The sequence below is a fragment of the Microtus ochrogaster genome, chromosome 5, assembly GCF_000317375.1.
Source record: "Microtus ochrogaster isolate Prairie Vole_2 chromosome 5, MicOch1.0, whole genome shotgun sequence".
NCBI classification, from domain to species: Eukaryota; Metazoa; Chordata; class Mammalia; order Rodentia; family Cricetidae; genus Microtus; species Microtus ochrogaster.
The window spans coordinates 60,339,828-60,357,186 of NC_022012.1; the positions used below are offsets into that span (position 1 = coordinate 60,339,828).

Below are 17,359 nucleotides of genomic sequence, written 5' to 3' on the forward strand. Positions count from 1 at the left end.
AAAAAAAAAAAGATATAAGAGCTAGCTCGGAATACTCTTGCACCATTGGTCAAACAGTGCTGTAATTAATACAGTTGTGTGTGATTATTTGGTCTCAGTGGCCAGGAAACAAAAAAAGCAGCCTCTGATTATAGACATACTGCATTTTGTGTTTTAGAGAAAGCTGAGATGGGGTCCTAAGGCTTTGACAGTTCTTGTTAATATTGCCTCAAAGTGTTGTATGGCATATCTTTATGACATGCTGCCTTGATATAAGAAACAATGTGTCACTGAAGGCCACAACAGGAGTGCCTTTCTCTTATTACATGCTGTTAGAGAAAGTATGTCAACCTCATGCTTCAGTACAAGAATTCAAAGTTGAGAAATTATGGAAAGAAAATTCTGAGAATATTGGAGCAACACAAAAAGTGATAGATAGATAATCATAAAACATGTAAAAATTTAGCATAGAAATTTGATGTTTCATAACTTTACAGTAGTAAATCCAAGTAAATGCATTAGTCAGGATAAAGGCTATCTCCACCAGTGATAGGTTAGTCATGCTGATGTTACAGACAGACCCTCCAACATGGGGAGATGAGTTTATAATGACACCTCTGTGTTCACATTCTTGAAGACCTATACCCCATATCTAATTATGAGAAAGTATAAATTGAGGAAAAGTACACTTGTCAAAATAATCAATGTCCTCAAAATAAGCCAAGAGAGATTGTCACAGGGAAGAATATGGGGGGACATGGTGATTGAGTCTTTGTATATGGGAACCAAAGAAGACATTAAGAAAAACTATTGAGGTCAGGCAGTAGTGACACATACCTTTAATCACAGCACTTAAGAGACAGAGGCAAGCAGATCTCTGTGATTCAAGACCAGTCTGGTCTACAGAGTGAGTTCTAGGACAACCATTACTACAAAGAGAATCCCTGTCTTGAAAAACCAAACCAACCAAACAAAAAACTGTTGAAATCTAAATGTTTAGCTAAAATTATGTGCAATACCTATAGATGTATGTGTATACACACACACACACACACACACACACACACAGAAACTTAAAATTATACCACTAGGACTTTCAGTTCTCCCCAGAAGAACCATAGACTAACAAAAACCACAGTACCGAGAATGAGAAATCTCCTTTAAAATGGTTAGTTGGGGTAACTATAACAACTATTAACACCAATGAAGACCAGCATGGTAAGATATTCATAAAGGTGCAGTTGGTGGGCCTAGCATGTCTGTGGTAACCAACAGCTCTCTAATTAGACATAAGGCCCACTAAGTATTATAGAAACCATGCCTGGTTCTTGAAACCTGTCCAACTTCCCAGAACTAGTGAGGTCACAGACCTGATGAGAATCTTCTGCCTATCACTACTTCACTATACCAGCATAATTCCTATCTACTTTCTAAATCTTACCTTTATACTCACAGATACATATTGCTACCACCCCTCGTTAAAAAAAAAAAACTTCTATTTTTAGCAAGTGGAGACCATCACAGAAAATCACAATGAAACACAATGTGATCAAAGAATCACAGGGAACCTAGTCCCAAAAATACATCCATGTTGGTGGAGGTTTCTGTCCCACCCAGTCCCACAGCCGTTCAGTTCCAAAGAAACACACAGAGGTCTACATTAATCATAAACTGGTTGGCCTACTAGCTCAGGCTTCTTATTAACTCTTACATCCTATATCAACCCATAATTCTTATCTGTGCCAGCCACGTGGCTTGGTACTTTTTATCAGTGAGGCATATCATTTTGTTTCCTCTGTATCTGGGTGATGACTACAGACTCAGTCTTTCCTTTTCCCAGAATTCTCCTGTTCTGATTGCTCCACCTATACTTCCTGCCTGGTTGCCCCACCTATACTTTATTCCTGGCTACTTTAGCCAATCAGCATTTTATTAAAGCAATACAAGTGACAAATCTTTACAGGGTAGAAGACCATTGTTCCACAGCACATCTACTTTCCTAGAAAAAACATCTTGCATAAACAAGATCCAAGCCATGGAAATGTTGCTAAACATGCTAACACAGAAGGGGGATAATCTCAAGGGTCACAGTCTTGGACTTGGGCAAGAAACTGTTGGTAACTGATGGCTGCTCAGAGAGAAAAAGAGTAGCTTTTCTCAGAGATGAGCCCCCTCCTAATTGATTATCCAGTACAGGGTGGTCATCCCTGAAACCATATACACAAAAATAACAAAACAGGCTCAACAGGTTGTATTTATGTATGTTTCATATACATATATGCACATGTTTGTGTATGCTGTAATATGTACATATATATATATAATGTACACATATATACAGTAACGTTCAGAAAAAAACTATCAATTTGAGAGTGAAGGCAGAAAGGGAAGGAGTTAGAGAAGGGACTCGATAGGAACTGGGGGAAGAAACAGAAAGAAAGTGATGCCATTATATTTTAACTTTTAAACATATCCAATCTAAGGACTTATATTAAAATTTTCTTAGACAAGCTCCAATCTTTTACTACATGTATAAAATGAAAAAATATAAAAACCACAGAAAACAATTTTAAAAAGCACCTTTATAATGTAACCTCTTAACTTCAAGTAGAGATGGCTGAGTGAAGGGTGCATGGGAACACCCGAGAAAAACTTGGCAAACTTTCTGTAAATATACAACTGAAAAATAAAACAATGTTTAGTTCCATTTGGCTGGTGCTCCCGAAGATAGTAGGCATGCTGATTAGTTTGATGTCAGTTTGACACAAGCCACAGTAATTAGTAAAAAAAGGACCATCAGTAGGGATAATGCCTCCATACGACTGGTTGGTAAGCAAGTCTGTAGGGCACATTCTTGATTGGGAATTCATGTTGGAGGGTCCACAGTGGACAGTGGCACCCCTGAGTGTGTGGTCCTGGACTGTTGAAGGAAGCAAACTGAGCAAGCCATGGGGAGCAAACAAGTAAGCAGTTTTCCTCCATGCTCTCTGCTTCAACTTCTGCCTCCAGGCTCCACCTTGAGTTTCTACCCTGACTTCCCTACATGGTGAACTGTAAGCTGTAATGTGAAATAAGTAATTTTTTTCCAAGTTGCTTTAGATAATGTTTATCACAGCAATGAAAGCAAACTAAGGCAGTGGGATTAAAATATTCTCCAATTTTCTTAGTTTTGCAAATAATTTTAACAATTAGCATAATAATAGAAAACAAGAGCCTTACTCTCCTTTAAGTGTTTATATTAAATGGCACTGTCATTTGAGGCTTCTTTTTTATCTTAAAAATCCAACTATTCAATTATGAGGGTATTCATTTTTCTGTTTAAAATTTTTCACAAATAAGAAAAAACAAGTACCACTAAAAATTCTCTTAGACAATACTACCTGGAAATATTTCTTTGATCAATTTATACTTTAGAGAGCAGGGATGCAGCATTTCATATTCTGATAAGAAGTCACTCTGAAGCTGGGGAGGTTATTGTCCCAGTGAAAGAATTGCTGGGCAGTTAGCATTCAAGCATATAGATGAAAGAGTTTAGTGGATTACACTTACTAAAAGAAAGCTCAGATGAAGTTGAGCAAAACAGAATTTGCCTCAAGAATTTAAGAATCATAAAATTTGTTCTGAACATATTTGATTAAATGCTACTCATAAAATTGATGTGTGATCAAAATGTTAGGTCTAAACCCTTTCATTAAAATCTGGTTCACTTTCAAAAATATATTTGAGTGTCTCCAGTCTTAGCAACCAAGAAGTAACAGTATTTTGAATGTTATTTTAATCTGTTTGGCTGCTGATTCCATCAAAATTTCAAAAGCTGAAGAACTGTAACCCTTTTAGGCAGACCGTGCTGGGTTTCATGTGAAGGTTTTAGCAACTTTATGTCCACAGACAGGCAGTAAATACTCTGTCTGCCCAGAACTTTACAGTCTCTGCCAAAATTAAAATGCTAGTGTTTATAGAGCAGAAAGATGGTTTGATTATAGCTTCTAGCATTACAAGGCAATTCTTTAAAGAATTTCCATAAAAATACCTTTAATTATAAAATATAAAAAGCAATGAGATAATTCTTATGAGAATACACACATGACATTGGGGCATTTTTATATCATAATGAGAAACAATAATTAAGACCTGTACTTTCTAAAATTTTCTGCTAAGAATAATTTTGATTTATCCAGTTTAGGTGTCTGATGGTAGTAATTTAAATGTTCTAATAAACAAGCCAAAAAGTGGTAAGAAAACTCTTCAAGACCATGGTGCTTCCTTATAAATGAATCTGATTGTAGCAGATGGATAACTCTTGACTAGGTCTTGTTTATTTTATAAAGAGAAATTAGTGCAAAATTTTCCAGTGTCATTAAAGCTGATTAAATACATGTTAACATTCCTTTCACAGTCAAACAAGCCAATTGTTTTTTATACACATAAAATTTAGCTATTAAATTAATGATCAAAATTGAGATAGCATTATATTATTTCTGCTCTTTGTATATTATGGGGATATTTGATTCCACCACTAACAGAATTTCTTCTCTTCTTTCCTTATACTTCTTGTCTTATTCACAGTGGATAATCTCAAATAATCATCCCATTGAAGAATTCATCACCAGTGTGTAGCAGTGAGATTTTAAATATTTTAAACATTTCAGAAATGTCATTGGTGTGTCTAGATGTCACATCAACATGGGTTCTGATTAGTGTGGCTGGGAAGTACATGTATACACTTTGAGTATTGTATATGTGCCCAAAGTAGGTCATAATCTTTCTATACATGGGGTTTGGTTCCAATTACATTTGGTTTTCAAAAGCATTATTAGTTCATAGCCAGGAGCAGAATCTTGTGGTTTGAATATGAAATGTACTGTGTCTAGACAATTGGTCTGCAGCTGTTAGTACTATTTGAGATGGTTGTAGGACCATTAAGTGGAGTCTGTCTTGAAGAAGGTCATTGGGGTTAGCATTAAGGCTCTATAGCCTTGCTACATGTCTTGGTCACTCTCTGCTTCCTGGTCTACCAAAATGTGAAATGATGAATCCCAGCTGCATATTTTTCCCATAAACTGAGATATAACGCACAAATTGTAAGCCAAAACAAACCTCTTCCACAAAATAGTCCTATAAAATAATTAAACCATTGACACCATACCATCCTAAAATATAGTATACTCAAGAGTGGTTTGAATAGGAATGTGTCCCCCATCCCCCCATAGACTTATGTGTTTGAAAGCTTGGTCATTAGGAAATTGCACTACTTGACAGGATTAGGAGGCATGGCCTTATTGGAGGAAGCATGTCACTGAGGGTGGGCTTCAGGATTTTAAATGCTCAAGCTAGACCCAGTGTCACTCTCTTCCTGCTGCCTTTGGATCTGGATGTAGAACTCTCAGCAACTTTCCAGAACCATGTCTGCCTACTTCCTACCATAAGTCAGCCCCAGTTAAAAGTTTTCCTTTATAATTGTGATAGTCATGGTGTCTCTTCACATCAGTAGAACACTGGCTAAGGCATAATCAATTACAGTATTATATCAAAATTAGATGGAAGCAAAGTTGCATCACAATATGAAAATGATATCAGATAGTATGTAATACATAATACAAAATCAGGAGAGCCAGAAATAATAAAAATAGATATAAATGTATTTTGTTCTATGTTTATACTTATTAATTAATAAGTATAGAGTATCACGAAGTCATATTTTTAACAATGTATTATTGGCATCACAACATGTGCAGATACAGAATTATACAAAAAAGAAGAGAGAGCATAAAAATAAACAGTAATTATATATATATATATATATATATATATATATATATATATATTTAATTTCCAGGACAATTATTTTAGATGGGAAATTGAGGTGAATAAGATAAAGGATATGTGGCTATACATATAGAATAGTGTTTCCTACAAAGTGTACAAAGACAGAATTCACTAAAATAGGCTTTTCCACCAAGAAAAAGCTAAATTAAGAGCTTATTTTTGCAATTGTGTTCAAATTTAACTTTCATTCCCCAAAGGCAACTGAATAATATTTAAGGGTGTCTACCTTTAATTAATTGGCCAGAAGAACCACTAAATTTTAGTCATCTCCAGACTTCATATCATCTTTGGCAAGTTGATGCTCCTTACAGAACAGGATAATTTGAATTCTATTACATCTTTTTCTTATGGAGTGATAAACACATCCTGGTCAGGTTTCGTCTTGGATCTTTAATATACTATTGATGATTGCACGGTTTTGCTTGTGGTTTGAGAGTCCCATAGCACTGGGAGCCTAATTTGAGATTACTCTTCAAGTTTAAATGACCCCAGCTGCACGCTTTACCTTATTAGGGAAGGTGGCTAAAACATACGCAACCTCAGCATTCTGGGTGAGTGAAGTCAGTCCTTAAGTTGAATATAGAAAATACTTTGAGCAAAATAGCTATGAACACAGTCCTCCTAACCCCAAATACATATTTTGAATATAAGCGGACATTATCAAATGTCATACATAATCTTCCTTGTTAAATAAACACAGTTCAAGGGTGAAAGGAGAATGTAAATTTAGAAATGTTTACGATAGAGTCTTCCTATGTACCCCTGCACTTATCTCTGTGACAAAACATCTGTGAAAAGAAACTTAAGGAAAAAAAGAAATTATTTTAGCTCACAGTTTAAAAGACTTGGGTTCATGGCAGAGTAGCTTCAGTGTATATCAACCAAATGAAAGAAAATATCATGATGACTGGAAAGCAGAGAAATAACAATTTTGGGACAAGACACCACTATCAAAGGCACATCTCCCCTGATTCCTCCTTCAAGACCTACCTACTAAGAGCCCAGTTAGCTACAAACTCGAATGAGTTAATACAGTGATAACAACTGAAGCCTTCACAGTCTCGTCTCCTGTCTATTGCCACCACGTGAGGAACAGGCCTTCAATTCATGAGTCTTTAGAGAGCTACTCAATATACAAACTATATCCATGAATAAAGATTATCATCTCTGTACTCCTCAGTTCACTCAAGGCAATTCTGAATCACTGGAAATCTAAATGATAAAATCGTTCTTTACCTTTTCAGCATAAATTTTAAAATGAATTTGTATAATAGAATAAGATCTATACCCAGAGAGCAGTGATGGAGGTGGGTCTTGTATCTTATCTGTTACTTTCATTGGTTAACTAATAAAGAAAACTGCTTGGCCTGATAGGACAGAAAATTAGGTAGGCGAAGTAGACACAGCAGAATGCTGGGAGAAAGAAGCCAAGTCAGGCAGTTGCCATGATTCTCCCACAGGACACAGATGCAGGTTAAGATCTTCCCTAGTAAGCCACCTCGTGGGCTACACAGATTATTAGAAATGGGTTAGGTCAATATGTAAGAGCTAGCCAATAAGAGGCTAGAACTAATGGGCCAAACAATATTTAAAAGAATACAGTTTCCGTGTAATTATTTCGGGCATAAGCTAGCCATGAGGGCAGCCGGGTGCCGGGGGCGCAGCCCCGCCGCTCCATATTACAACAGAGCAGATTAACTATTTTCAAATTTTCTGCAAACATATTCATATTAAAACCAAGCAATGTTAATATTCAAACAAGACAGGAATGATGGTACATGTCTGTTGTCCTAGCAACTGAGAAGGTCATTAGTCTAGGCCACCCTTGGTCACACAGTAATAACTTGTCTCAAAAATAAGCAAACTAGACATAAAAGGAATATTTCTTTTTATTGTTTGTAAATGCCAACCTCAGTTTTCCTTTCTTCCTAATCCCTCCCCAACACCTCTTCTCTGAGCTCCCCATCCAGCCCCCCTTCATTTCTTTTTGGAAAAGGGAAGGCTTCCCATGGATATCAACAAAACATATCATATCAAGTTGCAGTAAGACTAGGCACCTCTCCTCATTTTAAGGCTAGACAAGGCAAACCAATATGAGGGTCAGAGAAAGTCCCTGTTCTCACTATTAGGAGTCTCACAAGAAGAGCAAGCTAAACGACTGTGATGTATATGCAGAGGGCCTAGGTCAGTCCCATGCAAGCTCCCTGGTTGTCAGTTTATTCTCTGTGAGCCCCTGTGAGTCCACATTAGTTTATTCTGTGGGTTTTCTTGTGATGTCCTTTTCTTCCTCTGTGTCTCCTTCAGGATTCCCCCAGGTCTGCCTACTGTTTGGCTGTGAGTTTCTGCATTTATTTCCATCAGTTGCTGGACAAAGTCTCTCTGCTGATAATTGGGCTGGAGTATGGCAGAATATCATTAGGCATCATTGCATTGGCATTTTTGTTTTGCCAGTCATGTTTGGGTCTAAAAAGGAATATTTCTTGACATCATAATGGCCATCTCTGACCAACCTGTACCTAATATTGAATTAAATGAGGAGAGACTCAAAGCTTCCCACGAAAATAAGGAAAGAGACAAGGGTGTCCATGTTCCCACCCTTATTCAAAACAATGCTTGAAATCTCAGCTAGAACAAGACAAGAGAAGGAAATAAAAAGTGTATACATAGTAAAGGTGATGTGAAGGTGCCCTGTTTTGTGCATGACATATACAGAGTAGGCCAGAACCTATCCTGAAACCTCCTGGTCTCATTAAGGTGGGAAGCAATTCAAATACTTGGGGGGGGGGAATCAAGTCTGTAAGTATATTCTTACTTTTTTTGGACAGAAAAAGAAAAACAAATCTATGCAGTACTATAATAAATAATTACACTTAGAATGATAACCAAAACAGCTAATTGAGAAGCCAACTATACTTCTTTATAGTATCAACTTCCAAATTGATGAATTTATTTATTGACAAAGCATATACTTTTCATGCAGCTATGCTTATAGTAAAATGGTTAAATTGAGTTGTTTGAAAATAGATGCTACATCACATACATTTTGGAAAACTATTTAAAATCTGCCCTTTGGAATCGTCAAAGACCTGGTAGGTAGTTATTAACTAGTCCTTATGATGAATAATATATTTATATATACCCACCCCAGCTAATCAAAATATGTCTTTTAATAAATGTCTCCTCAACCTCCTAAACACATCCCCTGATAACCACCCTTGTGTTCTGTTTCTATGTGATCAACTTGCTAGGGTTTAACTTGTGAGATCATATGATATCTTTTTGTGTGTTTGCCTGATTTATTACACCTGATAGAATATCCTTGAAGGTAAACCAAGTTGTCAGAGATAACAAGATTCCCTCTGATTTTTTTAAGAACAAAGAATATCCCATTGTATTTATAATTTTAACCATTGTGCTTGCTAGTGTTGTGTCAAGTTGACACAAACTAGAGTCATCAGAGAAGAGAGAATCTCAATTGAGAAAATGTTTCCATAAGATTGTGCTGCAGGCAAACCTGCTGAGCATTTTATTAATTAGCAATCAGTGAGGGTAATCCAGCCTATTGTGGGTGGGGCCACCCCTTGGGATAGTGGCCCTAGGTTCTAAATGAAAGCAGTCTGAGCAAGCCATGAGGACCAAGCCGAACCAAGCAGAACCCCTCTATGGGTTTTTTATCAGCTCCTGACTCCTGGTTACTGCCCTGCCTAACTTTTTATCCTAACTTCCTTCAGTGATGAACAGTGATATGAAAGCATAAATTAACTAAATCCTTCCCCCCAATTGTTTTTTTTCTTCCCCCAATTGTGATGTGTTTCATCACACATAGGTAGTGTTGTTTCATCACAGCAGTATTAATATTAACAAAAATAGCCATGAGCAGTTATGATAATTGAATATATATATGCAGCATTGCAAATAATACTGCAATGCTGTGGGATAATGGTGTGTACCTTATCACTTGTATTTTAAATAAAAGTTGATTGGCCAGTAGACAGGCAGGAAGTATAGGCAGGGCGACCAGGCAGGAAGTGGAGGTGGGGGCAATGAGAATTCTGGGAAGAGGGAAGTTTTAGTCTGCAGTCCCCACCCAGACAGAGAGGAAGTCAGACACAGAGCAAGCAAGATGTGACTGCTTCGCCAAAAAAGGTACCAAGCCATGTGGCTAGCACAGACAATAATTATGGGCTAATATAAGTTATTAGAGTTAATAAGAAGCTGAGATAATAGGCCAATCAGTTTATAATTAATATAGACCTCTATGTGATTTCTTTAGGACTTAATGACTGCAGAAACCAGGCAGGTCAGAAACCGTAGTCAACATTGCAACCTTGAATAAAGTACAAATATATCTTTGATACATTAACTTCCTGTGGGTAGGTACTAAGTAGTAGGATTACTGCAACATACATCATTTCTATATTTAGTTTATTTTGAAAAATGTCATATTGTTTTCCAAAATCGATGTGCCCTTTACATTCCAACTAAGTACTTGCAAGGTTTTTCCTTTCTGTACACTCTTATCGATGATTAACATTCATATTATTGATGAAGACAACTCTGATATCATTAGGTGATACTTCATTTTAATTTATTCTCCTATCGATTAATAAAATCACACTTTTACATGTCTGTTGACCATTGTACTTTCTTTGATGAATGTTAATTTAGATAATATGCTCACTTTCTGCTTAGATAATTTGACTTCTTGATACTGAATTAGTTATTCATTCTAACTACTGTTATGGTTTGAATATGTCTTTTCAAAGACTTATGAATGAAGTGTGTATTTACTAGCTGGTTCCCCTGTTTTAGGAGGTACTGAAAAACCTTAAAAGGTGGGACCAACAGGTTTTTAATGAAAAAGTAAACAAATATTATCTTCTTCAGTAAAAAAAACAGTATGTTCAGACCTGTAGAGAGATGTAGATTTGTATGTGTGTGTGTGAATGAATAAATGTTTCCATCTAATTATTAATCTTGCTAAATTATAGCATAAGAAATTCACAAGCATTAATCTGTTCTTATGAAAATTATTATAAATCTTTCACAGGCATTTCCTTATAATTCTATGATCTTTTTTTTTTTAAGGAATTGATCCTTTATAAAGAGAGGCTAGGGTCCATGTTTTGCTGTGGCAGAACAAGGATTAAGGTATTAATTTAGCACATAAAAATATTCAATGAGGACTGTGAAAACGGATATGTAAACATGCCCTACGACATTTAGGGTGTTAAGGAAATATCAATGAGAAGTATCAACATCTGCCTTCCTGGGATGTTTAATGTGTAAAAGCAGGCAAAGCATACCATTTGAATGACCAAATTTACAGCCACATGCTAGAGTGCATCTTTTTCACTTTTATAAAGTGGACAAAATAAACACGTTCTTTTGCTAGATCTGAAATCCAAACGGCTTAATGAGTCAGTTGGTGATCATGTTCTGTGGGTCTTGCAAGTCCTAACCAAACGTCATCAAATAGCTATGGGGAATATCCAGTCACAAGTTTCTCTTCCTCCTAGATTGTGTTAGAATCCTAGCCCAAGTTGAATTTGCCTTACCTACAAAATTTATTTAAAATTGATATTTAAATGACCTCACAAAAAATCCCTAAAGTAAAACAAAATACCACAAGAATTTTACTGCTTTCTCCTCCTCAATTCTCTCAGAGTATAGTTTGGAATTAAACTATTTTAGCTAAAATTGTATACTCAATTTAAAAGTATTAGGTGGTCTCATTTTCATCATTGAAACATAATAATGTTATTAAACACCATATTATGATGTAGTTATTTAGTTCTTCATTTCTATGTTGTTTTTCATCCAGATTCATCTTCTATTTTTTTCATTTCCATCTTAACCACAAACCACAATAAATAAAAATATAAAATATTTTCTAAACAGATCCTGTATTTTCCTGATTCTGACTTGTTCCTATCTGAAGTTTATCTTCAGGGTTCTCTTTAAAGAATATACACATTCATAAAGACTTAATGTGACTTGTAGCCATCTCTGTGAACCTCTTCCTCTTTTCATCCTTCTACCAAGAATACCCTCTCAGTATCATGCAGATATATGTATTACATATTACTATGCATTACCTTGTATCTCAGTTCCTAGTCAATACAGTGATGGGAAGCCGAAGCACACTTTAAAGTCTAAAGAGTACTCACATCATGTCCCTTGGAGCACCCAACACATCCTAGACACAGAGTATGAATTCTAAAGCTAAAACATTTGTTGTATTAATAGATGTCTATTTTTTTTAATCACTGGTTTCTTGTTAACAAAATACTTTTTTAAAAAAGTTTGACTATAGAATGATGAAATAGAGTCTAATAATTATCTACCACAAGATTTTCCTTAGAGTTCTTATCTGTGAATATATTTAAATAGACTTTGTATATATTAAGCATGTTTACTTTGAAAATTTATTAATAATTAAAGAAGTTATGAAAAACATTTCCGGTAAGTAGCAAACTGTAATTTGTATCAGTGCAATAAGATGAAAAAACTAAGATTAAAAACACAACAGATCTCATTTCTGTAAGAAAATGAGCTATGGAATGCAAAAAATAAGATGAAATAACGTTTCCACAAAGGTGGAAGTGAGTCACAAACAGGAGGCAGCCAATGCTCTCTTCCTCCCTGGCCAGCATCAGCTAGATGGTCCCCATCAAAGTCTTCCCACTGATATGCATCACCAGCAATGGGTGGAGAGGGTACAGACTGTGGGAAAGCACCCAGAGGCAGATAAAGTGGTGTGGGGAACAGGTGGAGCATGTGGTAGCGCTTAAAGATTCCGCTGGAGGGCAGGAATTTTAGGAAAGAGATGTATAGTGTTTCATTTAAGGGATAATTACTCCTCTTTTCTCTCTAACATGGCTCAAAAAGATGAGTCCTGCTTCCTACTGGTGGTCCCACCTTCCTGGGGAGTAGCCCCTTAACCTGGTGATTAACAGACCCAACTGGAATGGTTCTTTTATTTTGGATAGGTTGGGCTGTTAAGTCTCTGCCCAGACTAGAGATTCTAACCTTTTGACCAGAATATAGCAAAAAATAATTTTTCCTTATGATAGGCTTTTTCAACTGCTGTTTTATTCACCCCATTTTAAGAGACAATTCTAAAATCATTTAGGATATGTGTTGCGGGAGGTCCTTCCGCTCCTCCAGCCTATAGCCGCTGAGATACCAGCCCATTGGGGCGTGGTCTCTCTCCCTTTAAAAAAGCGGCCACTTCCTTCTCTGCTCTCTTCACTTCCTGTTCCGCGGGCGATTAGACTCCCTTCCTGGTTGCGCAGAGGGCTGATGGTGATCTGTAAGTTTTTTCCCCTTTAAATAAATACTACCCTATTAATCATAATTCCAAACTGCTGTGGCATTGTTTGTGACTTACGCCTTCAGATATGGGCTGAAATTAGAAACTAGATATTCTCATCATGAAAATCTAGAGATCCAATTCCTGAGCAGTTTACCAGAGGAATCATGTCTGGACTGGCATAACCCCACCCTCATGCATAAGCCTGAGTTGTACTGGAATAGCGCCACACTCGAGTATAAGCTTTAGAATGGTCCTCGTTGAGAAACCAGTGCTTTATCTGGCATTCCTGACAAGAGACTGTCTTTGAACATTTCCAGAACCACCGCATTTGGGGTTCCAGCCCTGGGCCAACTCTCCAGTTTCTAACTCCAGGTCTTACCATTTTCCTTTCTGGAAAGGAAACCTTAACTAGCATTATGGAATTGGGGCAATGATCACTCTGACTCCTTTGAGCTAAATGGGGGCACAAAGTATATCCAGCTGATTCCAGCGGACCAATCTTAAAAGACTTCAGGCGTGCATCAGTGGTCCGCTTTCTCTTACAGTCAGTGTGGGGAGGAAGAGAGGTTTTTCACTGGCACCATGACAGATATATGAGGGGGGACAAAAGAGAAGTGTTATTAGCACTGCAAGGCCTAGGCAGGGAACCAGGAAAAATACAGATAGGATATTTTCGAGTACTCCAAGGAAATCTAATAGAATCTTTTGATGGGTTCACTGGGTTCCTCCTCATTTGGCCTCCAAGGATGGACTAAAGACATGAAGAACCCAGTGTCTGTCAGCAGGCACTCTGATGGCTGGTGGGGTGCCTAGAATCACAGTGGGTAGTCCCTTCCAGATGGCTTCTAGAAAGGCTAGAGTGTAGTAACCCAAGCATTTAAGAAGAGAAGCAACTCCAAGAGAGGAAACCAGAGCCTAAAGGGGAGCAATATACTAATTAATAAAAATATACTAAAAGTATAAAGTACGAATAGCTATAGTAAGCATGAATATTATCATTAGACCCCAGGCTTCTCAATACAAACAACAGCAAAAACTGAACAAAATTATAAAATTTCAAATAATCTCTACTCTTGAGTTGCAGGTGGTCCTGAAGTGGAGGTGACCCTAACTTACAACTTAGTGGTCATTTCCCAGTAACCTACTTCATCATGTTTAGCGTTAAGAATACCAATTGAAGAAACTGCTGCTACAGAATGCATAACGGAAGAGAAAGGGCTGCTTTCTTCTTTTCTCTCCTCATCCTTCAGTTCTATAATCAGGAAAAGCCTGGGGGAACCTGATCCGGTAGGAGAGGAACCCAAGGCAGTAGCAAAATGCAGACGAAATGAGTCACGGGCAATGAATAGTCACTTCTCTATCTGGCATTGGGAAAATAACAGTGTGAGTTCTTCTGAGCTATATCATCAAGACATCCCCTCCAGTTCTACTGGTGTCCCCATACCCATCTTCGAGTCAACGTTGCTATCCATACACTCACCAGGTCCCCACCGCCTTCGATCTAGTCCATGAGCACAGCGTCTGGTGTGAGTGTTACTCCAGAAACAGGTTTCCATAAAGAGCATCCTCGTCATTTTATGGTGACCCTCTAGGGCTTGTTGGCCTGGAAAGTCCCACATATATTGCTGCACAGCAGGACTGTCTTCTGGCAGCCACAGTTCAAGCATTTACAAAGCCTGGCTGCAAATAGCAAAATATTCCTCTATAGCAAAGACCTCCTCAGTCATGGAGCAGGGTGCCTGCCATCTTCTGGCTCTCCCTGAAAAGTCACTGCTGAAGTGTGGTCAGGCAGGATGCAATTGACCTTGCGGCTCTATTTGCCTTCAGTGATTGCAGGGAACTCATTTTGATACTCCAAAATGTTTCCAGAGCTTGAAGCATCTCAAGTGAGATTGACTAAAGCATGAGCAGTCCCCTGAGAGTAGGAAGCAACCTTGATCCTCTCTACACAGTCCTTTCCTAGCAGTAACCAAACTCTGCCTTTTGCTCCCGACCCTACTGACCACTTGGCTGGGAGTTGTGCCCCACCTAGTGAAAATCAAGTAGTAGATGGATTTCCAACAATTCCCTCCACAGGACACTCTTCCCTTTTTCCCCTCTCATCAAGGCTGAGGCCAACGCTTCCCTTTGTAACTACTGATCATGGGGTGCCTTTGGAGCCTGCCACCCTGTTCAGCCTATGACCTCATCCATACCCTACTTTCTGTGATGAACACTTGTAAGCCCCTGAAGATGAAAAGACCTCCTTGTCACTTACGTGATGTTCAAGGGAACATGACCTCACTCCCACCACCTAGTTTAATGGGGCAGTAACAGAAGAGTTTTACAGAAGCTTCTGGGGGTGTAGATAAGTTCTGTGAAGACTATAGCAAAGATAACAGAGGTACCAAGCCCTGAGAAACAGCCACAAGGTATGTTTGAACCTGTATCCTGAGAGCCTAGCCAGGTCCCTTCCACATCACATAAGAAAAAAAGAGTGCCTCCTGCTTCCAATGTGCCATATCAGGAGTCGTTTCCCAGGCAGCCAAGTCAGAGTCCTTCCCAGTCAGAGGCCACCCCAGATAAAGCCCTTCTAAACAGAGGTCATCCCAGATTCCTTAGCATCCAGAGCCCTACAAAGCTAGAGGTCACCTCAGCCAGATTTATGTCCATATAGATGCCCTGTTCCAGTCAGATCTCATTCATTCAGAGCCCACCTTAGCCAGAGATCAACCCAACCAAAGCTGACCCCAGCCAGAGATCACCCCAGCCAGAGTAGTTCACAGTTTGATCCTGGCAGCTCTTTGGATATATTATCCCTCCAACAGACATCCACTGGAAAAACAACATGGTAATACATTGTTATCAATAGTCACAATTTATCTCAATGTACCCAAGCTCCTCTGATGTCTGCATTTTACTCTAATGTATGCAGCAATGCCACTTCTCAAGACATGCTTCTCCTGCCATGTTACAGCTTGGATGCTTCAGTTAAAAGTTTTAAACATCTGTGCTGTTATCCGCAAATCAACATTTTAACAAAGCTGCTACATTTCTCTATGTTCTTGTTCGTTTGTGGAACATTCTGATCTATAACCCTCTTTTCCAAGTCCTCATAAAAACTGTGCAAAGTTTCCTTCTCTTAATGAATTTTTGAGGTTGTTTCTTTTATTTCTGTCAGCTTCTCCTTTATAAAAAGTTAATGTGACGTCACTAAATATAAAAACTTCAGAATTTCTTTCCTCTCATGGTGAGTGGTCCCTGTTCTCACTTTTCCCAGATTTCTTTCTGTTTTAGAAAGAAAAAAAGCTTCATGCTTCATATCTGGTTAAGTAGTTGATCTTTTCCATTTTATTTCTTTAAACTTTTTCTATGACATTAATGTTCATATGACTTAAATTATATTTTAAATTATATTTTTGATGTATTTTATCTGTTAATATTAATGCCTCAAGATTTATCAGATAAGCCGGGCGGTGGTGGCGCATGCCTTTAATCCCAGCACTTGGGAGGCAGAGGCAGGCGGATCTCTGTGAGTTTGAGACCAGCCTGGTCTACAGAGCTAGTTCCAGAACAGGCTCCAAAGCCACAGAGAAACCCTATCTCGAAAATCCAAAAAAAAAAAGATTTATCAGGTATTTTTGAATTTTGTTTTCTATGTGTTGCCTTTACCCTGTGCCTTGAATACATTTTACTTAGAAAATGCAAATGCCATCCCTCTCCTTACGAATGATAATGAGTACCTGTTAGCACCATCCCTTAAGAGAAAACCCTCCAGGCAAGCCTAAGGGGCATCTATCTATAGGTTAAGTAAGTCGACGTAGGAGTACATGCTCTGAGTTTCACCATCGCCATTCTGTGTCCTCCTGAACTGAATTCTGAAAGGAAGAAACCAGCGAACACCAATGTTCACCTCTTTCTTCCTTTTGACTGTGGATGAAATGAGACCAGCCACACCATATGCCTGCTGCCATCACTAGCTGTAACAGACTGAACCTTCAAACTGTGAACCAAAATAAAACTACCCTTCCCTGCATTGAGGGGGAAGTATTTTGTCAAAGTTTGGAGAGAAGAATCAATACAGAAAGTTGACCATCCTCCATGAATCAGACACTTGACTTGGTTGAGTATGTTATTAGTTTCAAAGATATGTACAAACTTCCTGTTTTGAGTTCCTGAGCCACATTCCCAATTGAAACCATAAATTGCTAAAGTCTACATCTTAAAACTATCAGTGAACAACCCAAACTCACATGC

At 38.0% G+C, this 17,359-nt stretch overlaps 1 pseudogene; it reads right to left on the bottom strand.

The window, feature by feature from the left end:
- LOC102002625 overlaps positions 1-17,359 on the bottom strand; it is a 184,981-nt pseudogene that overhangs the window by 46,602 nt on the left and 121,020 nt on the right.